Source organism: Lemur catta, chromosome 13, assembly GCF_020740605.2.
Source record: "Lemur catta isolate mLemCat1 chromosome 13, mLemCat1.pri, whole genome shotgun sequence".
Taxonomy (NCBI): domain Eukaryota; kingdom Metazoa; phylum Chordata; class Mammalia; order Primates; family Lemuridae; genus Lemur; species Lemur catta.
This window is the reverse complement of record NC_059140.1, coordinates 25427412-25443004: the sequence shown is the minus strand read 5'-3', so window position 1 is coordinate 25443004 and position 15593 is coordinate 25427412. Positions and strand designations below refer to the sequence as shown.

The window sequence follows — 15593 nt, the reverse complement described above, 5'->3', positions numbered from 1 at the left end:
TCCACCCGGCTCCCATTCGTTAGCTGGGTGGTTTGGGGCAAAGTACCTAACCTCCTTAGGAGTCTTGGGTTTTTCATCTGTAAAACAACGCATAGGAATATCTGCCTCATATGGTTCTGGTAGGGAATAAATGAGATAATGCATGCCTTGTTTTTTGGGACGTGGGAAGATTAATAATATAATAATAATCGTCAAACAGAACTGAATGCCGTCCTATGAGGCCAGGTGTATCTAACCACCTCATTACAAATACATTCGAGAACGTTCTCTGAGCAGGACAGAAAGTGGGGAAAGAGTTAAAAATATCTTAGGATTCCATGTTTATAAAGGAAAAAAAATTAAATGTCCCTGAATATTGAGTAATACATTTCACATTGCTTAATATTGGATGGATGACTCAGAACTACTAAATTTCAAAATTTATTTTTTCTTCTACTTACATCCAGACATTGCATAAGGTAAAAATGTTTTGGTTATTCCATGAGGGATAACCCGAATTTCAAGCAGTTTAGCGCTTTCAGTTACTTTCAAATTTATTTAAATGTGCTTATTTTTTCACTGGTTGCTAAGTCATTGTACTTAGAATGGATCGTGTCTCTGGGAACGATTTCTTCTTGAGCATTACTTTCTCTGTGCAGGGAAGTGTGCCCCCTCCACCAGGCTGCCACCAACAGACTTGTGATACTTCCTTGACTGATGGAGGTGTGATCATTTTCCCTTTTGCCTTTATAAAATAGTGAGAGGCGCTGCAGTGCCGTTTTAGTTAAATCAATAGAAAGTGCTTCAGTGTATATATCTCATTAATAGAGATGGTCAGTGGCAAACGTGGGACAGTTTATGTAGCAGACAAGCAGAGGACCTGCCCATATTAAGGGGATGGATGACCCATGACCACGGTGACACTTGAGACAAAGTACAACTTCGCCAAGTGGTATAAATCCGTCCCCTTTTCACCAGATGGGATACTGGGTCTGTCTTTTCTTTCACTCACAGCTAGGACTTGTATTTTTTTCCAGATACGTTTTAAGGATTTCAGTGTGTCAAACCCTGGGTTCCCTGGGAGAAACACTCTGAGATGGATATTTGTGTGCAGGAAGTTTACGTCTAGGGAGCGCAGGAAGCAGGATTGGGCAGAGGGAAAAGGAAAAAGTTGAACTTTGCTATAGTTGCCCTGGGGGCGGGGAGGGGGGGTCTCTCTGAGGCCATCTCTGATGGTCACCTCTGAGGCCATCTACAGCTGGGATGACTTTAAGAGTTGCTCCAAATTGATGCAAGGAGGCCATTGACCAGTTATTGGAGGCAGGCTTCTCTAAGGTTCGAGCACAGCCTTAGGCAAAACAGCTTCCTTCAGCTACGGTCAGACCCGGGAGAAGGGCTTGGCTGTGAGTTGCTGGCAGCCGGCACTACTGGCAGCTGGGGAGATCCACTCCCATCCATTCTTCCGTCCTGAAGGGGGGACCCACCGCGCAGTGCGACCTGAACGATTTAGCGTTAGATTCCCACCTAACTCTAAAAAATCCTGTAAAAGCCTGATGTTAGTAGCAAAAAGAGTAGACACGTTATCATCATCATTATTATTAAGTTGAAAAATACATGTTAATGAGGTTGTATTTGTTCTTTTATCTACAGATAAAATAAAAATGTCTCGGAAAGAGGTTTCTGGTCTTATTTGTCAAGTGGTTTTCATTGAATACTTTTATTCCAGTTTAGCTTTACTGTTGAAACTTAAAATTAAGAGGCCTTGATTTCTATATCATATGTTTCAAGGATGATGATATGGAAACAGGACCACATGGGGCAGACTATGAAGTTACTGGAAATATTAGGCTCGTCTCTGGGGAAACACTCTCTTTTCTCCATGGATGTTTGGTCATGGGGCATAGTGCTTTTTAGATGTTGTGCGCCTACCTCTGGACACACAGCCCATCCGATCCCAGTGGTGAGTGCTTGAGATAAAAATGCTACTTTCAGGGGTGGGAGGAGGGTAGGACAAATGAGGCACTCACCTTGGGTGGAAAATTTAAGGAGCAATCCAAAGAAATTTTAACAAATTAATATATTTTAGTGCAATATTAGTTGAAATTACAATTAATGCAAAAAAATCCATGATGGATAGATTATAACAATTTCAAGTAGGGGTAAGATCAGTGTTTCTCTTTGCTTCAGCTTTTACTGGGACTTGGCTGGGTACTGGCCGCGTTAGCAACATAGAAAATCTGATAAACCTATTCCCGCTTCCATGGACCGGGTTGAGTGAACAGTTCCAGAAGTGCCTTGAATGAAATGTATGTAAATGTTTTTTGTCAATTTTAAAAACGTAAGAAAAGGAATGTATTTAAAGGTACTAGTTCAATGTACACCTGTCACAGCCTGATGCAGACCTCTGGGAGCTAGGAGAGGCATCAGGGCTGGAGAAGATGGAAATAAGAAGAGGATCAGAAGATTAAATGGGTTTCACCAAACAATCAATTCAGGGACACAGCCAGTGGTCAAATCCCAGAGTCACTGAGTCTAAAAACTGAAAGTCAGTCCTGGGGTCGAAGCCAAATAGAAATAGTGTAAGGATCACATGCTCCAGTAATCTCAGAAGAGAGTTTGTTGTGAAACCGGTGTTGCTTGGCCTCCTTTCTAGTAACTGTTCTTTTCAATTCTTAAATTAAAAGCTGCAAGCTTATCTTCATTCCCTAGGAGTACATCCCAAACTTCTCAATACGGATCCAAGGCCCTTCACACGATATGGCTTTAGTGTGTCTCATCTCTCCCCGAACCCCGCCTTTACAAAACACTTTACCAAAAACCACAGATTTAATAAACGGTTCTGGCTGCAGCCAGAACACCCTCCCCACCCCCTACAGCTCCTTGCTTGCTTTTATATCTTTTTCTGATTTCTCCTCTTGGAGAATGACTACTACTGAGCTAAGAAATTGAAAAAAAAATGATCTAATTGAATATCACTTCCTCTTTGAAGCCGTTACCACCCCTTCCAGGTGGGGCTAAAAGGAGAAGCTTCTTTCTCGTTTTGAGCCCAGGATATCGACATATAATTTTATGTTTACATGTATGTATGTCTCCTAATAGACTTTCATTTGGTATATTTGTTATTTAGTAATGTTGTTAGTACTGATGAAAATTATTATTGTAACAGAAACTGTTTATATAGTATTTCCTTAGCCTTTATAGCCCAGGAAATGTGACAAGTGCTTCTGAGATGTGATGTTTTATTTGACATCAGTAAGTTTCCCACTATCACACTATGATTTCATGCTATGATATTTCATATCATTTCCATTGTATCTCTGATTGTATAAAAGCTTGGGAAGCCTTCAGCTTTGCATGAAGGTATGTTCATCTTTATACCACCAACCCCATAGTACAGCGACAGCTTCATAGGGGTGCACAGCAGTTCATGGAGTGAAAAATGGATGCAAAGACGGATGTGATCAGCCAGAACAAGCAGAAATACAGATCATTTTTGTTTTCTACATATACATACAGAGATACATACATATGCACACTTGTGGTCTTATTTTACTTTTAAAAAAGTTTTATGCAATACTCTCGGTATTCCTTGAGAGTAAAGCTTTTAGACAGATGAAATGAATTTTCTTTTGCAAAATAATTATTCACACCTGTGATAACTGTAACAGTATTCTAGTGGAATTCGATGAATTCAAGTATAGTAAACTAAATTAGCTATACTCTAGGTCTAAATTTCGTAGTATCCCAGTTTTTGGAAATTCTGTCAACTTTATTAAATTGAAGAAGCCCCAATATAGTTTTAAGTCAATATTTTATTTGCATTATTCTGATCAGGAAAAATAATGTATTCGGCAATGGCAATGAAATTGAGTGCAATCCTGCTGAGGATTTATGTGTAATATAATAAGGTATTTCACCCATTCAGTGAGACTTTACAAACTAGTGTACAGTAGTATTATGGGGAAAAATGGGCTTGCTTATTTCTTAGAAAGCAGGAACCAAAGTGTGGACATATTAAAGAGAGAATGTTGCCTTCCTGGGAGCATCAGACAAACAGCAATCCACCTCCTGCTGTTACAGTTTATTCAAAGATCTCAGACATCAGATTTTCTTTCCATTTCTCAGGGATGAAAATCTATATTTCCTCCATTATAATATCATCTGTTGAAAATGTTCATTGTCTGAAGATTAAAATCTTCTCCACTCTGGAGGTAGATTTTTTATTTCCTGGCCTTGGAGACAAATAGAGGAAAACTATCAATGTGTAATGATTGTTACCCAGAGTGCTTTACCTACTACTTATATTCTTAAATATGTTCTGCATTAGTACCTCTGAGAGTCCTAGGGATATTAGATCATCATTAGATTATCTTTTCCCAGTTTTATTTGCTAGTATTCTTCTGAGATGCCCAAGGCATCTTATGGGGAGGAGACTGTTACCAAGTGTTTCTCTAGCATGAACCCACTCCATACAATTTTAAACCATAAGCTTCCAGGTAACATTGGTTTGAACAAATAATTTAAATGTTAAAGAGAAGAAACCACCCATTTTGAATATCACAGGTCTAACCCAACTCGTTTTACAGATAAGAAAACTGAGGCTCAAGAAGTCACACTGTTGGTTGCTGGTGGCACTAAAACTAGACATTGTTTCTCAGGATCCTCAATCCTGGAGTTCATGTTTTCTAACTGGAGTTCATGTCTTCTACCTGCAGCGCAGAGTTTTCACTAAGCCTAAGCACCTTCTGTACAGTGGTTCTACTCTTAATTCAGTGCTAAATGGATTGGAATCTCAGCCATTGACATTACACAGATAAAAGAGAGGAACGGTGATTTTGCTAAAATGATGTGAAATTTTTTTTATTCTGCTGCTGAACAAACTGAACACTCTCCCAAAGCTAATTATAATTTCTTTGATAGGCTGCAGTACTCCTACATATTTCTCTGAACTTTCTAAACTTTCTGTTTCTTAGAGCCTCCTCAAAAGAAAAGAAAAAAATCCCTCCTTAATGAGATTTGTGTTTATTTATCTACTCCATCAACTTCATCACCACTCCAGGCTATGAAGAGTATTTCTACTCAGAATAAAATGAAAACTTGGTATTAGTACCTGTATTAGTACTGGGGACCACAGGTGAGGGATAAAGGCGCTCTACAGGAGCCTTGTTAACTTAGGGCCGTAACTGAGGCAGATGTTTCAGCTTTTGGTTATTTTTCTTAACTCCTGATAATTGCTTCCATCTCTCCATTTGCCTCCCATCGCTAGACACACTGTCAATCCAGGTAGCTGTGGGTTAACTAGGCAGCTGATTAAAACACTTGTTATTCAGGAGAATGTCAGGATAGCAGCCCCTAGGCATTCTGCAATGAGGGTCTCCATCTCTGCATTGGTAACTGCTAAGAAAAGGGGCAAACGATGACCTTGTAGTTGAATTCTCAGTATGTTTTTTTTTTTCTTCCCGTCACCATTATACTGTAAGTTTATGGTGTTCAAGGTGGTGCATATCTCGTGGACTGAGGGACAGTCTGTCCATTGTGCACAGGTGCCCTGACCCACATGAAAGAAATGGCAAAATAGGGGCATCTGCGAGCCAGGATTGTGTGTCCTTGGGAATTCCAGGTTACCTGTGGAAACAATCGCTGGTACAGGCTATCCTCAGGCTTAGGATTTGATCAATATGTGAAACTCTAGGGTTGCTTTTTCTTCCTAACAATACTGGATTGCTAGCTTGCTAATAAATATTCCTTACTCCAGTATGCCTTTGGCAAAGGCTGCATTCAGGAGTGCTGTGACAATTTTACTGTAGTACTTAGTTGTAGGGTAAAGAATTCTTTTTGGGAAGGAGAACATTTGTGGAAGAAAAATAAGAGCAAAAAAAAAAATTAAGGTAGAATCAGATGCTTGATAAAATAGTGATTAATAATTTTTAGTCGCATATCATGTAAATGAAATGAGACTTTTTTTTAAAGTCTTCTTTGAGAATGCTTTTTCCTAATGCAAAGCAAGAGGCAGAATGCGAAATGTATAATTAGGAATAGAGAGTTCATTTTTACCTATAATATGATTGTACTTTGTAGCAGTAGCATAATATTAGTTTTGTAAGTGAAAATTGAAAGAAAAGAATTTAGAAAATTACTTAAGTGGATAGAAGGTACCATTTTGACGTTTGTAGAATTAACTGTGTGAGCTATGCCGGGAGAAAGGGAAGAGGAAATGACTAGGGAAGCTCCATTAGTGGGAGGTAGTAGGCAGGAAGAGATGGCAAGATGAATGGAATATAAGGGCGACTGAACAACCTGCAGAACAGACCAACCAGATCTCAGTCTGAGGATCCGGTGTAAATAGGAACAAGCTCTGGCGGCCAAACTGAAGACAGAATTTACTTGGCAGAGTGTACTGATAATACAGTACAGCAAACATTACTTCAGCGCCTTCAAATGCCTACTCATTTGCTCTTTACATCTTGAGAAAATCCTGCAAAGTGCTCCTTCTAAAGAGTTTAGATACTTAGACAATTTTGTGTTTATATGAAAGAGCTATGTAATCACCAAGCTATTCTGCATTTGAAACTAAGGAGGAAACAATTTATCCCTTTATGAAACGGTATTGACAGGAAGCAATTTCAAACAGTTCAACACATTTTAAAAATTCAGCTAATAACACTCAGACTGGTTATAATGGAGGCAGCTATTAGAAAGCTAGTAGTGGGAAAATTAGTCCTAGATGTACCACTAGACCTGTGTTCAAAAATTCTACCATAAAGTGTTTTGGAAACGATATGATTTCTTTATTTTTCTTTTAAACAAGAAAGAATGATCTTTACCTTTGCAATATAATGAATCCATGAAACTGTGTCGATAACATTTCCAAGCAAGCAATATTTTGACTATCATGATCTCTGGGAATTAGTATTTTTTAATGCTAAATACTTTTGTAATTATTACACTAACCTAACATTTCTCATGAAGCATTTGTGTTGATAATGGGATCAAGTTCTGTGCAATTCATCGTTTATACACTTAAGAAATTAATATTTATTTTAAGCTGGGTTGGGAGGAGACGTTTATACAAAAAAGGATATATTTACCTATAAAGTATCGAGAAAATATGACTTTTGGCCATATAAAGTCCACATACAGCACTTTAAAACTTAAATAATTAAGGTGATAAATATCAAAAATTTTTATCTACACATAAAAAGTAATTCTTCAATATTGAATTATTACATACAACTTTATGCAATATTTCAGACAGTGATAAGTGAAAGATAAGTGAAAATTAACTAAAGTCCTATTAGCCGGAAGAAAATCCACTTAATTCAAAAGGCACTTGTAATTTGTTTTTGCTACACGCAAAACACCCATTCTTAAAGTCTTAATATCTTACATATGTTTTATGACAGCCATCTCTATGAAATTATCTTAGAAAAATATGTATATGCTATGAATCTGAGTATTAAGGATTTTGAATGAAGGATGAGACAAATTTGCCATGAGAAAAAAGATGGGCAATGTTGGCTTTGGAAATAATTCTGATCAAGTTTATTAAACTATTTATCCAAGTGCCTAGCAAATTGTAGGTGATCAAAACATTTTGACTTGCTTTTCTTCCTGTAGATAAGACATATTAAACTTGTTGTTTCTTGAATGAATGATGCTAGAGGTATTGCAATGATAAAAATGTCTGGAGAAGTCTGATTTTGTTCTAAAGTCTGTTTAATGGACTGTGGGAGTCCAGTGAAATTCAGAGTTCTTTCAACTGAAATGTGTCCTTAGAAGTTTACTAAAAAGCCTTAATCTTATATATGTCACCTGATACCATTATTAACTACAGAATCCTTGGGTGGGATACAAAATCAGACTGACTCAGAATAGGACACAAGATGTTTTTCCAAATTTAATTCAACTAATAACTATTGAGCACACCCTGCCAAGCTTTAATAAAGACAAATTACATATAGTGAGTTATAGAATAAGCACTGCCTTTACAAAGTTCAAATTTTACCCTGTGAACCTGAGGGGAAGGTGGTGGGTGAGAATGACTGACAGATCCATGCATGCCTGTATCTCCAGCCAAGTCTTTGGTAAGAGCCATAATAAAGGTGTAAGTGAAATGTATTGGCAGCACAGCAAATAGAGCATCAGCATCTTCATCAGCTGTTAAGGGGAGGTGATATTTGAGCTGTCCCTTGAAGGAGTACAGACAGTGCACAAAGAATTTGCAAGAACCATGGTGACACAAATAAATGAAGTGGAGTTTGCTGGTTTTGTGTAATGTTGTATAAAAACAAAATATCTTCAAAGTTGCAGTCTTTCTGAAGCATTTGAATATGTGCTTCTGGGGAATGAGGCTCTAAGCGTGTAGTTGAAAGTGTGATGGCAGTACTGATGCCCCAAATAGCTCCCTTGCTAAAAGATGTATTAATTTACTACCTAGCAGAAACAAACAGTAAATAAAAGCAAAGCACAGCTTGCCTATATTTTCTGAAGACAAAATGTGGTAGAAAATTAAAGATATTTATCTCCATTATTCTCCTTGTAAATTTCTTCTTAAGTAATCTGCAGCCTAAAGGGTGAAATTACTGCCAAAATTCTGAAGATAAGGACAGCAAAGAGAGAGAGGTTTGGTAGAGATTTTGATAAGAAAAAGAAAAACATCTCAGAGCTTATATTTGGAAATTGTTCTTTTTTTCACTTAAAATATAACTATGTTTGCCTGCTCTAATAAAAACCACTATACCAAGAGCCATAGGAAGCATTTCTGTATTAATTAATTAACTGATTAATTAATTAATTTAATATGGGAGTACAGATATCTCTTTGACATACTGATTTCATTTCCTTTGGACATATATCCAATAGTGGGATTGCTGGGTTATGTGGTAGTTCTGTTTTCTTAAATTTTGTTTCTTATGTCACTTCAGTAATTTTCAGCAAAGTTTTGTGAGTTTGTTTGCTTTGTTTAGTTTGTTGTTTTTATTTTTGTTTTTTTTTTTGCTTTGTTTTACACTTCTAACAGCTTTGGTTAAATCAGACACCAGAAGGGTAATTCTTACTGTTGTGCCAAATAGTGGAGAAATTTCATACCAGAAACCCCTCAGTAAAAGAAAAGAAACTTCTCCCTTGAGGCATTTGAAGCAAAGCTTTAAGAGACCCTTGATGACACAAAGTCACCAGTAAAACCAGAATGCCTCTCAGTCCATGGTATTCTTCTCAATTCCTTAAACTTGCAAGCCCAGTTGTGAGTGGAGGTGGGATTTGGGATGATTATAAAGACGTAAGACTGCAGAGGCAAGGACCAAATGGGGCAGTTTTCAGCTAACATGTTTCTGGATGAACAGATTTCCTTTTTGGGTTACAGATACCAATGGGCTTTGTGTGTAGAAAGATAGAGTGAGATATATGATGTCTCCAGAATCTAAATTTGCTGGCTCACTAATAACACCTGCCCTTAGTGTTCCCAAGGTGTTTGCAGCTGCCCCATGGAAAGAAATTCACCTCCTAGGTTGATCACACTCCCAGCAGATCCAACACCATACATTCCATACATTCATCCAAGATGTGCATTGTGTCACTTGAGTAAATCCCCATAATCAAGACCAGTTGAAGATATTTGCATGACTATTGCAGTTCCATATCAAAAATAGAATGGAGGCCCTAACCCCCAACAGTCATGGAAAGTAACTTGAAAGACAGAACCCTCTGGAATACATATGGTGGAAAAAATGTCATTGTAAATAAGATATTGAAATCATCTGCACATCAGTTGTCAGTGATAAAAAGTTACAAACAAGATTTTGGAATGTATTTATAGCTGGACAATAAATCAGACATTTTCTTGTGCTATGTAATGTTCTTCCCAGACCACATTAAATACATTATGTACCATCCCAGTACCAGATGATAGCACGATTGAAACCCAAACTGGTATGTATTTAACTTTTTCTAAGGATGGTTAAATTTTCTATCTGAAAGCAATATCTGGTCTTAGAATGCTGGTGGCAATGGGAGAGGAACTTTAATGCTAAGTATAGTTTCTGAAGCTCCAAGTTATAAACATAGGTTGAAAAAATCAAGATCATACTTCTGCATGCTTGTTTAAACACAAAAATGCAGTTTTTCATTCCATATATACTTAGGGAGTCCTTTATTTGAGATTTGTATCCTGGGCAGTTTACACTTATGAAAAAGTCCTCCATCCTCTAAAAGCTTGCTGCCTAACTATTAGGGGTGATGGACACATTTACAGATTAGTATAACACTCACTGCAAAGGGTTATGTTCCAGAATAGAAGTACACAAAATATGTTAAAGAAATTCAGAGTAGGGAGACTTAACAGTTCAGAATTCACATTTAAAATATACTTAAGTACAAGCATATCTTATTTTATTGCACTTCTATTTATTGTGCTTTACAGATACTGGGTTTTTTATAAACCGAAGGTTTGTTAACCACCCTGTGTGGAGCAAGTCTGTCGGTACCATTTTTCCAATAGCATGGGCTCACTTTGTGTCTCTGTGTCACATTTTGGTAATTCCCATAATATTTAAAATTTTTTCATTATTATTATATCTGTTATGGTGATCTGTAATTAGTGATCTTTGATATTACTGCTATAATTGTTCTTGGGCTCCATGAAACACATCCATCTAAGACAGTGAACTTAATCAATAAATGTGTCTGTGTTCTGACTGCTTCACCAACTGGCTGTTCCTCTCTCTCCCTCTCCTTGGGCCTCCCTGTTCCCTGAGACACAACAGTATTAAAATTAGGCCAATTAATAACCTGACAATAGCCCCTAAGTCTTCAAGTGAAAGAAAAAATCACACATTTCTCACTTTAAATCAAAAGCTGGAAATGATTAAGCTTAGTGAGGAAGGCACGCCAAAAGCTAAGACAGACTGAAAGCTTCTTGGACTAAACAGTTAGCCAAATTGTGATTGCAAAGGAAAAGTTCTTGAAAGAAATTAAAAGTGCTACTCTAGTGAACACACGAATGAAGGGAAAGTGAAACAGTCTTATTGCTGATGTGCAGAAAGTTTGAGTGGTCTGGATAGAAGATTAGACCAGCCACAACATTGCCTTAAACCAAAGTCTAATTCAGATCAAGACCTTAACTCTCTTCAATTCTGTGAAGGTTGAGAGAAGTGAGGAAGCTGCAGAAGAAAAGTTTAAAGGTAGCGGAGGTTGGTTCACAAGGGTGAAGGAAAGAAGCCATTTCTGTAACATAAAAGTGCAAAGAGAAACACCAAGTGAAGCAGCAGCTTATCCAGAAGAGCTAGCTAAGAAAATTGATGAAGGGGACTACATTAAATAATAGATTTTCAATGTAGATGAAACAGCCTTCTATTAGAAGAACATGCCCTCTAGGACTTTCATAGCTAGAGAAAAGTCATTGCCTGACTTCAAAGCTTCAGAAGATAGGCTTACTCTCTTGTTAGAGGCTAATGCAGCTGGTGACTTGAAGTTGAAGTCAACGCTCATTGATGATTCCAAAAATCCTTGGCCCCCTAAGAATTATACTAAATCTACTCTGCTGTGCTCTATAAAAGTAACAAGAAAACCTGGATGACAGCAAATTTATTTACAGCATGGCTTACTGAATATTTTAAACCCGCTATTGAGACCTGCTGCTCAGAATAAAAGACTCCTTTCAAAATATTACTATCTGCCGGATTGAGCGGGTTGCCTCCTGCTGTGGTGGAGAGGACTCTGTTCATCCCAGCTTTTGGATTTTTTTACAGCTGGAGATTGTATTTAAACACTTAAATCTTACCTTTTTTTTTTTTTTTTTTTGCAGTCCAGCTCTTTAATTTTTTCTCCCTCCCCTCTTTCTCAATAACATGAGTGTGGATCCAGCATGTCCCCAAAGCCTGCCTGCTCTGAAGCATCTGATTCTAGGGACTCTTCACCACTGCCTATGATTTATGGGCCTGAAGAAAATTATCCATCTTTGCAAATGTCTTCTCCCGAGATGCCCCACACAGAGATTGTCTCTCCTCTTCCTTCCTCCATAGATCTGCTGATTCAGGGCAGCCCGGATTCTTCCACCACTCCTAAAGTAAAACTACCCACTTCTGTAGAGAAGAGTGCAGTGAAACAGGAAGATAAGGTCCAGATCAAGAAACAGAAGACCAGAACTGTGTTCTCTACAACCCAGCTATGTATACTCAATGATAGATTTGAGAGATGGAAGCACCTCAGTATCCAGCAGATGCAAGAACTTTCCAACACCCTGAACCTCAGCTACAAACAGGTTAAGACCTGCTTCCAGAACCAGAGAATGAAATCCAAGAGGTGGCAGAAAAACAACTGGTCATAGAATAGCAACAATGTGACTCAGGTTCAGGCTGCAACACCTACAGAATACCCAGGCCTCTATTCTTCCAGTCACCAGGTGTGCTTGATGAACACATTGGAAACCGTCCATTGTTGGGCAACCAGACCTTGAAGCAACCCAACCTGGAACAACGAAGCCTGGAACAGCCAGTCTTGGATTCCTGGAACCGTCAGACCCGGTGCACCCAAGCCTGGAACAATCAGGCCTGGAACAACCGCTTTCATAACTGTGGGGAGGAACCTCTACAATCCTGCCTGCAGTTCCAACAAAATTTTCTCACCGGTGATTTAGAAGTTACTTTGGAAACTGCTGGAGAAAGCCGTAATGTAATACAACAAACCACTGACTGTTTTAGTCCCACACAAACCAGGGATTCTTTCTTAAATTACTCAATAAGCATTCAGCCTGAAGATGTGTGAAGATGGATATATTACTTAATTTCAGTCTAGGCAGCGGATGGATCCTTTCCTCCCTCGTAGGATTTTTCTTGTTTTAGAGCTAAGTATTCTGCCTCTATGTTCTGGTTCTCAGCCTACATAGTGCATTGAATTGGGGGTGGGTGGGGTGTGATTAGAGTCTAATCAAAGAGGTTCCAAGAACCTTGGCTGCTAAGAACAACATGATAGATGTCTCTGGCTATAGATGAGTGGATATAACACTAGTTTGGATAGTTTTAGGATTTAGAATCTAACTGCAAGAAGAGAGAGGAAAAAGTACAAAGATGTGTGAAGGATTATTGCCACTTTCTGGGGCTGGGAGGCTTTACTTATTAAAAACCTCAATTGTTCAGGTGAAGTGTTGAGCTAGAATGCCCTTCACTGATTTCCTCTGCTCCCTTTGGCTCTGTGTTTTACTATAACTCCTAATTTGTTCATTAATATTTGCAGAAAGATGGGTTGTATTTGACTGCATCATGATGATATCAGTACCAGTTTGCCTGGTTTAAGTACAAATAAATAAAATCCATTTTGACTTTAAAAAATAAATTATTATCAGTGACAATGTACCTGGTCACCCAAGAGCCCTGATGAGATGTACAAGGAGATGAATGTCGTTTCCACACCTGCTAACACAGTATCTATTCTGTAGCCCAGGAATCAAGGAATCATTTCAACTTTCAAGTCTTGTTATTTAAGAAATACATTTTGTTAGGCTCTAGCTGGCATAAATAGTGATTCCTCTGATGGATCTGGGCAAAGTAAACTGAAAACCTTCTGGAAAGAATTCACCATTCTAGATACCATTAAGAACATTTGTTATTCATAGGAGGAGGTCAAAATATCAACATTAACAGGCATTTGGAAAAAGTGGATTCCAACTTGCGTGCATGACTTTGAGGCTTTCAAGACTTCAATGGAGGAAGTTACTGCAGATGTGGTGGATATAGCAGAACTAGAATTAGAAATGGAGCCTGAAGATGTGACTGAATTGCTATAATTTCATGATAAAATTGAGTGTATGAAGAGTTGCTTCTTATGGATGAGTAAAGAGAGTGGTTCCTTGAGATGGAATCTAGTCCTGGTGAAGATGCTGTGGACATTGTTGAAATGACAACAATGGACTTACGATATTCCATAAACTTAGATGACAGAGCAGCAACAGAGTCTGAGAGAATTGACTCCAATTTTGAAAGAAGTTCTACTGTGGGTAAAATGCTAAGAAACAGCGTCACATGCTACAGAGAAATCTTTTGTGAAAGATTCGTGGAAGTCAATGGATGCAGCAAACTTCATTGTTGTCTTATTTTTAAAAATTCCCACAGCCCACTCTTTAGCCCCCACCACCCTGATCAGTCAGGCAGCCATCAACATTTAGGCAAGGCCTGCCACTGACAAAAAGATTACAACTCACTGAAAGTTCAGAGGTTTGTTTTCTTTTTTTAGCAATAAAGTATTTTAAATTAAGGTAAGTACATTGGTGGTTTTTTTTTTTTTTTACACACAATACTATTGCACACTTAATAGACTACAGTATAGTATAACCATAATTTATATGTATTGGGAAACCAAAATGTTTATGTGACTCTCTTTATTGTGATATTCCTGTTATTGCTGGTCACAGGTCTGGAACTGAACCCGTGATATCTCCTAAGTGTGCCTGTACAAAACTTTTCTATAGAATTTAGATATTTTCGTCTAGTATGCACCTTTTTCTGCACCTTCTTGCCGCTTTTTCCTAGGTATGTATCCTTGAGGGGTTATTTAATCTCTCTAAGTCTCAGTTTCATCATCTGTAATATCATCATGATGCAATATAATTAACAGGTTTGTTGCAAAAGTTTCATGACTAAAATCTCCGGATGTGTTTAGTATTGTGTGTGGCACAATCAACAACAGCCTCATCTTACTTTGTGAATATTAAAAGTGTAGTATAACAAGTGTTGGCTGAGTCAATGAGTGAGTTAATAAATAATCCATGCATTGATTTTATGACCATATAATTCCTTAGAATCTGATAATGAAATCCAAAGAGTATCATATAAAAAGTTTTCTCATTATCAGTTTCTAATTATCAGAATCTTCACGGATGTTATTTCTTCAAACCGCTTGACTATGTCCACAATTCCTAGAACCCTTTGTCACAAGCTGGGCAATTCCAGGTGAGAGTTTTGTTACCTCCTGAGTTTCTGCTACTTGGTCATTTGTGTAGACAGGCCTTAGTGGAGAAGTAGATGGCAATGATGCTTTGCATCTATGGATTTTTTTGGTTTTTTAATTTTTTCTTTATTCTGTCTAATCAAATTTCACATTTTTCTTGCAAGAGAACCTGAACCAAGTGGGGTACAAATTGCAAGGTAGAAACTATTTATTCCTCAGTATGTCTTGCCAAGCACTTGCTATGTGTTGCTATGTATTAGGATGGGTGTCAAAAAAGATCACCCACCTGGTTTGGGGAGCTTCCAGTTTGGCTGAAGGACTAGAGCAGAATAGGGAGGCATTTTTAGAAAACCAATACATAAGTTACAGGCATTGGAAATAAACCTTTCCTCTGGGAAGAAGGAGTTGGGGTGGGAGGATGAAATAAGTGTAGGGCAGCTAACTGGGGACATTGTAGTTTTCTGCTGGACAGAGTGATCTGGATTTTAGAGAAGGGTGGGCATTTGAGAAGGGAGAACATAATAAGTAAAGACAGGAATTCACTTTGACTTTAGAGAGAGGAAGTAAAGGGCCTTGTTGTAGAAAAGGGAAAGATTACTAGAGGGCCCCAGTATCTGGCCTGAGAAGTGTACATTTAATCTGATCCGTGAAAATGATCTATCAGAGGCTCCTAAGCA

At 38.0% G+C, this 15593-nt stretch overlaps 1 protein-coding gene and 1 pseudogene across 1 annotated transcript in view; both read left to right on the top strand.

The window, feature by feature from the left end:
- Positions 1-15593, top strand: part of GPC6 (glypican 6) — a 1073567-nt gene that overhangs the window by 169454 nt on the left and 888520 nt on the right. The window lies entirely within an intron of this gene.
- LOC123648946 lies at positions 11823-12738 on the top strand (annotated as a pseudogene).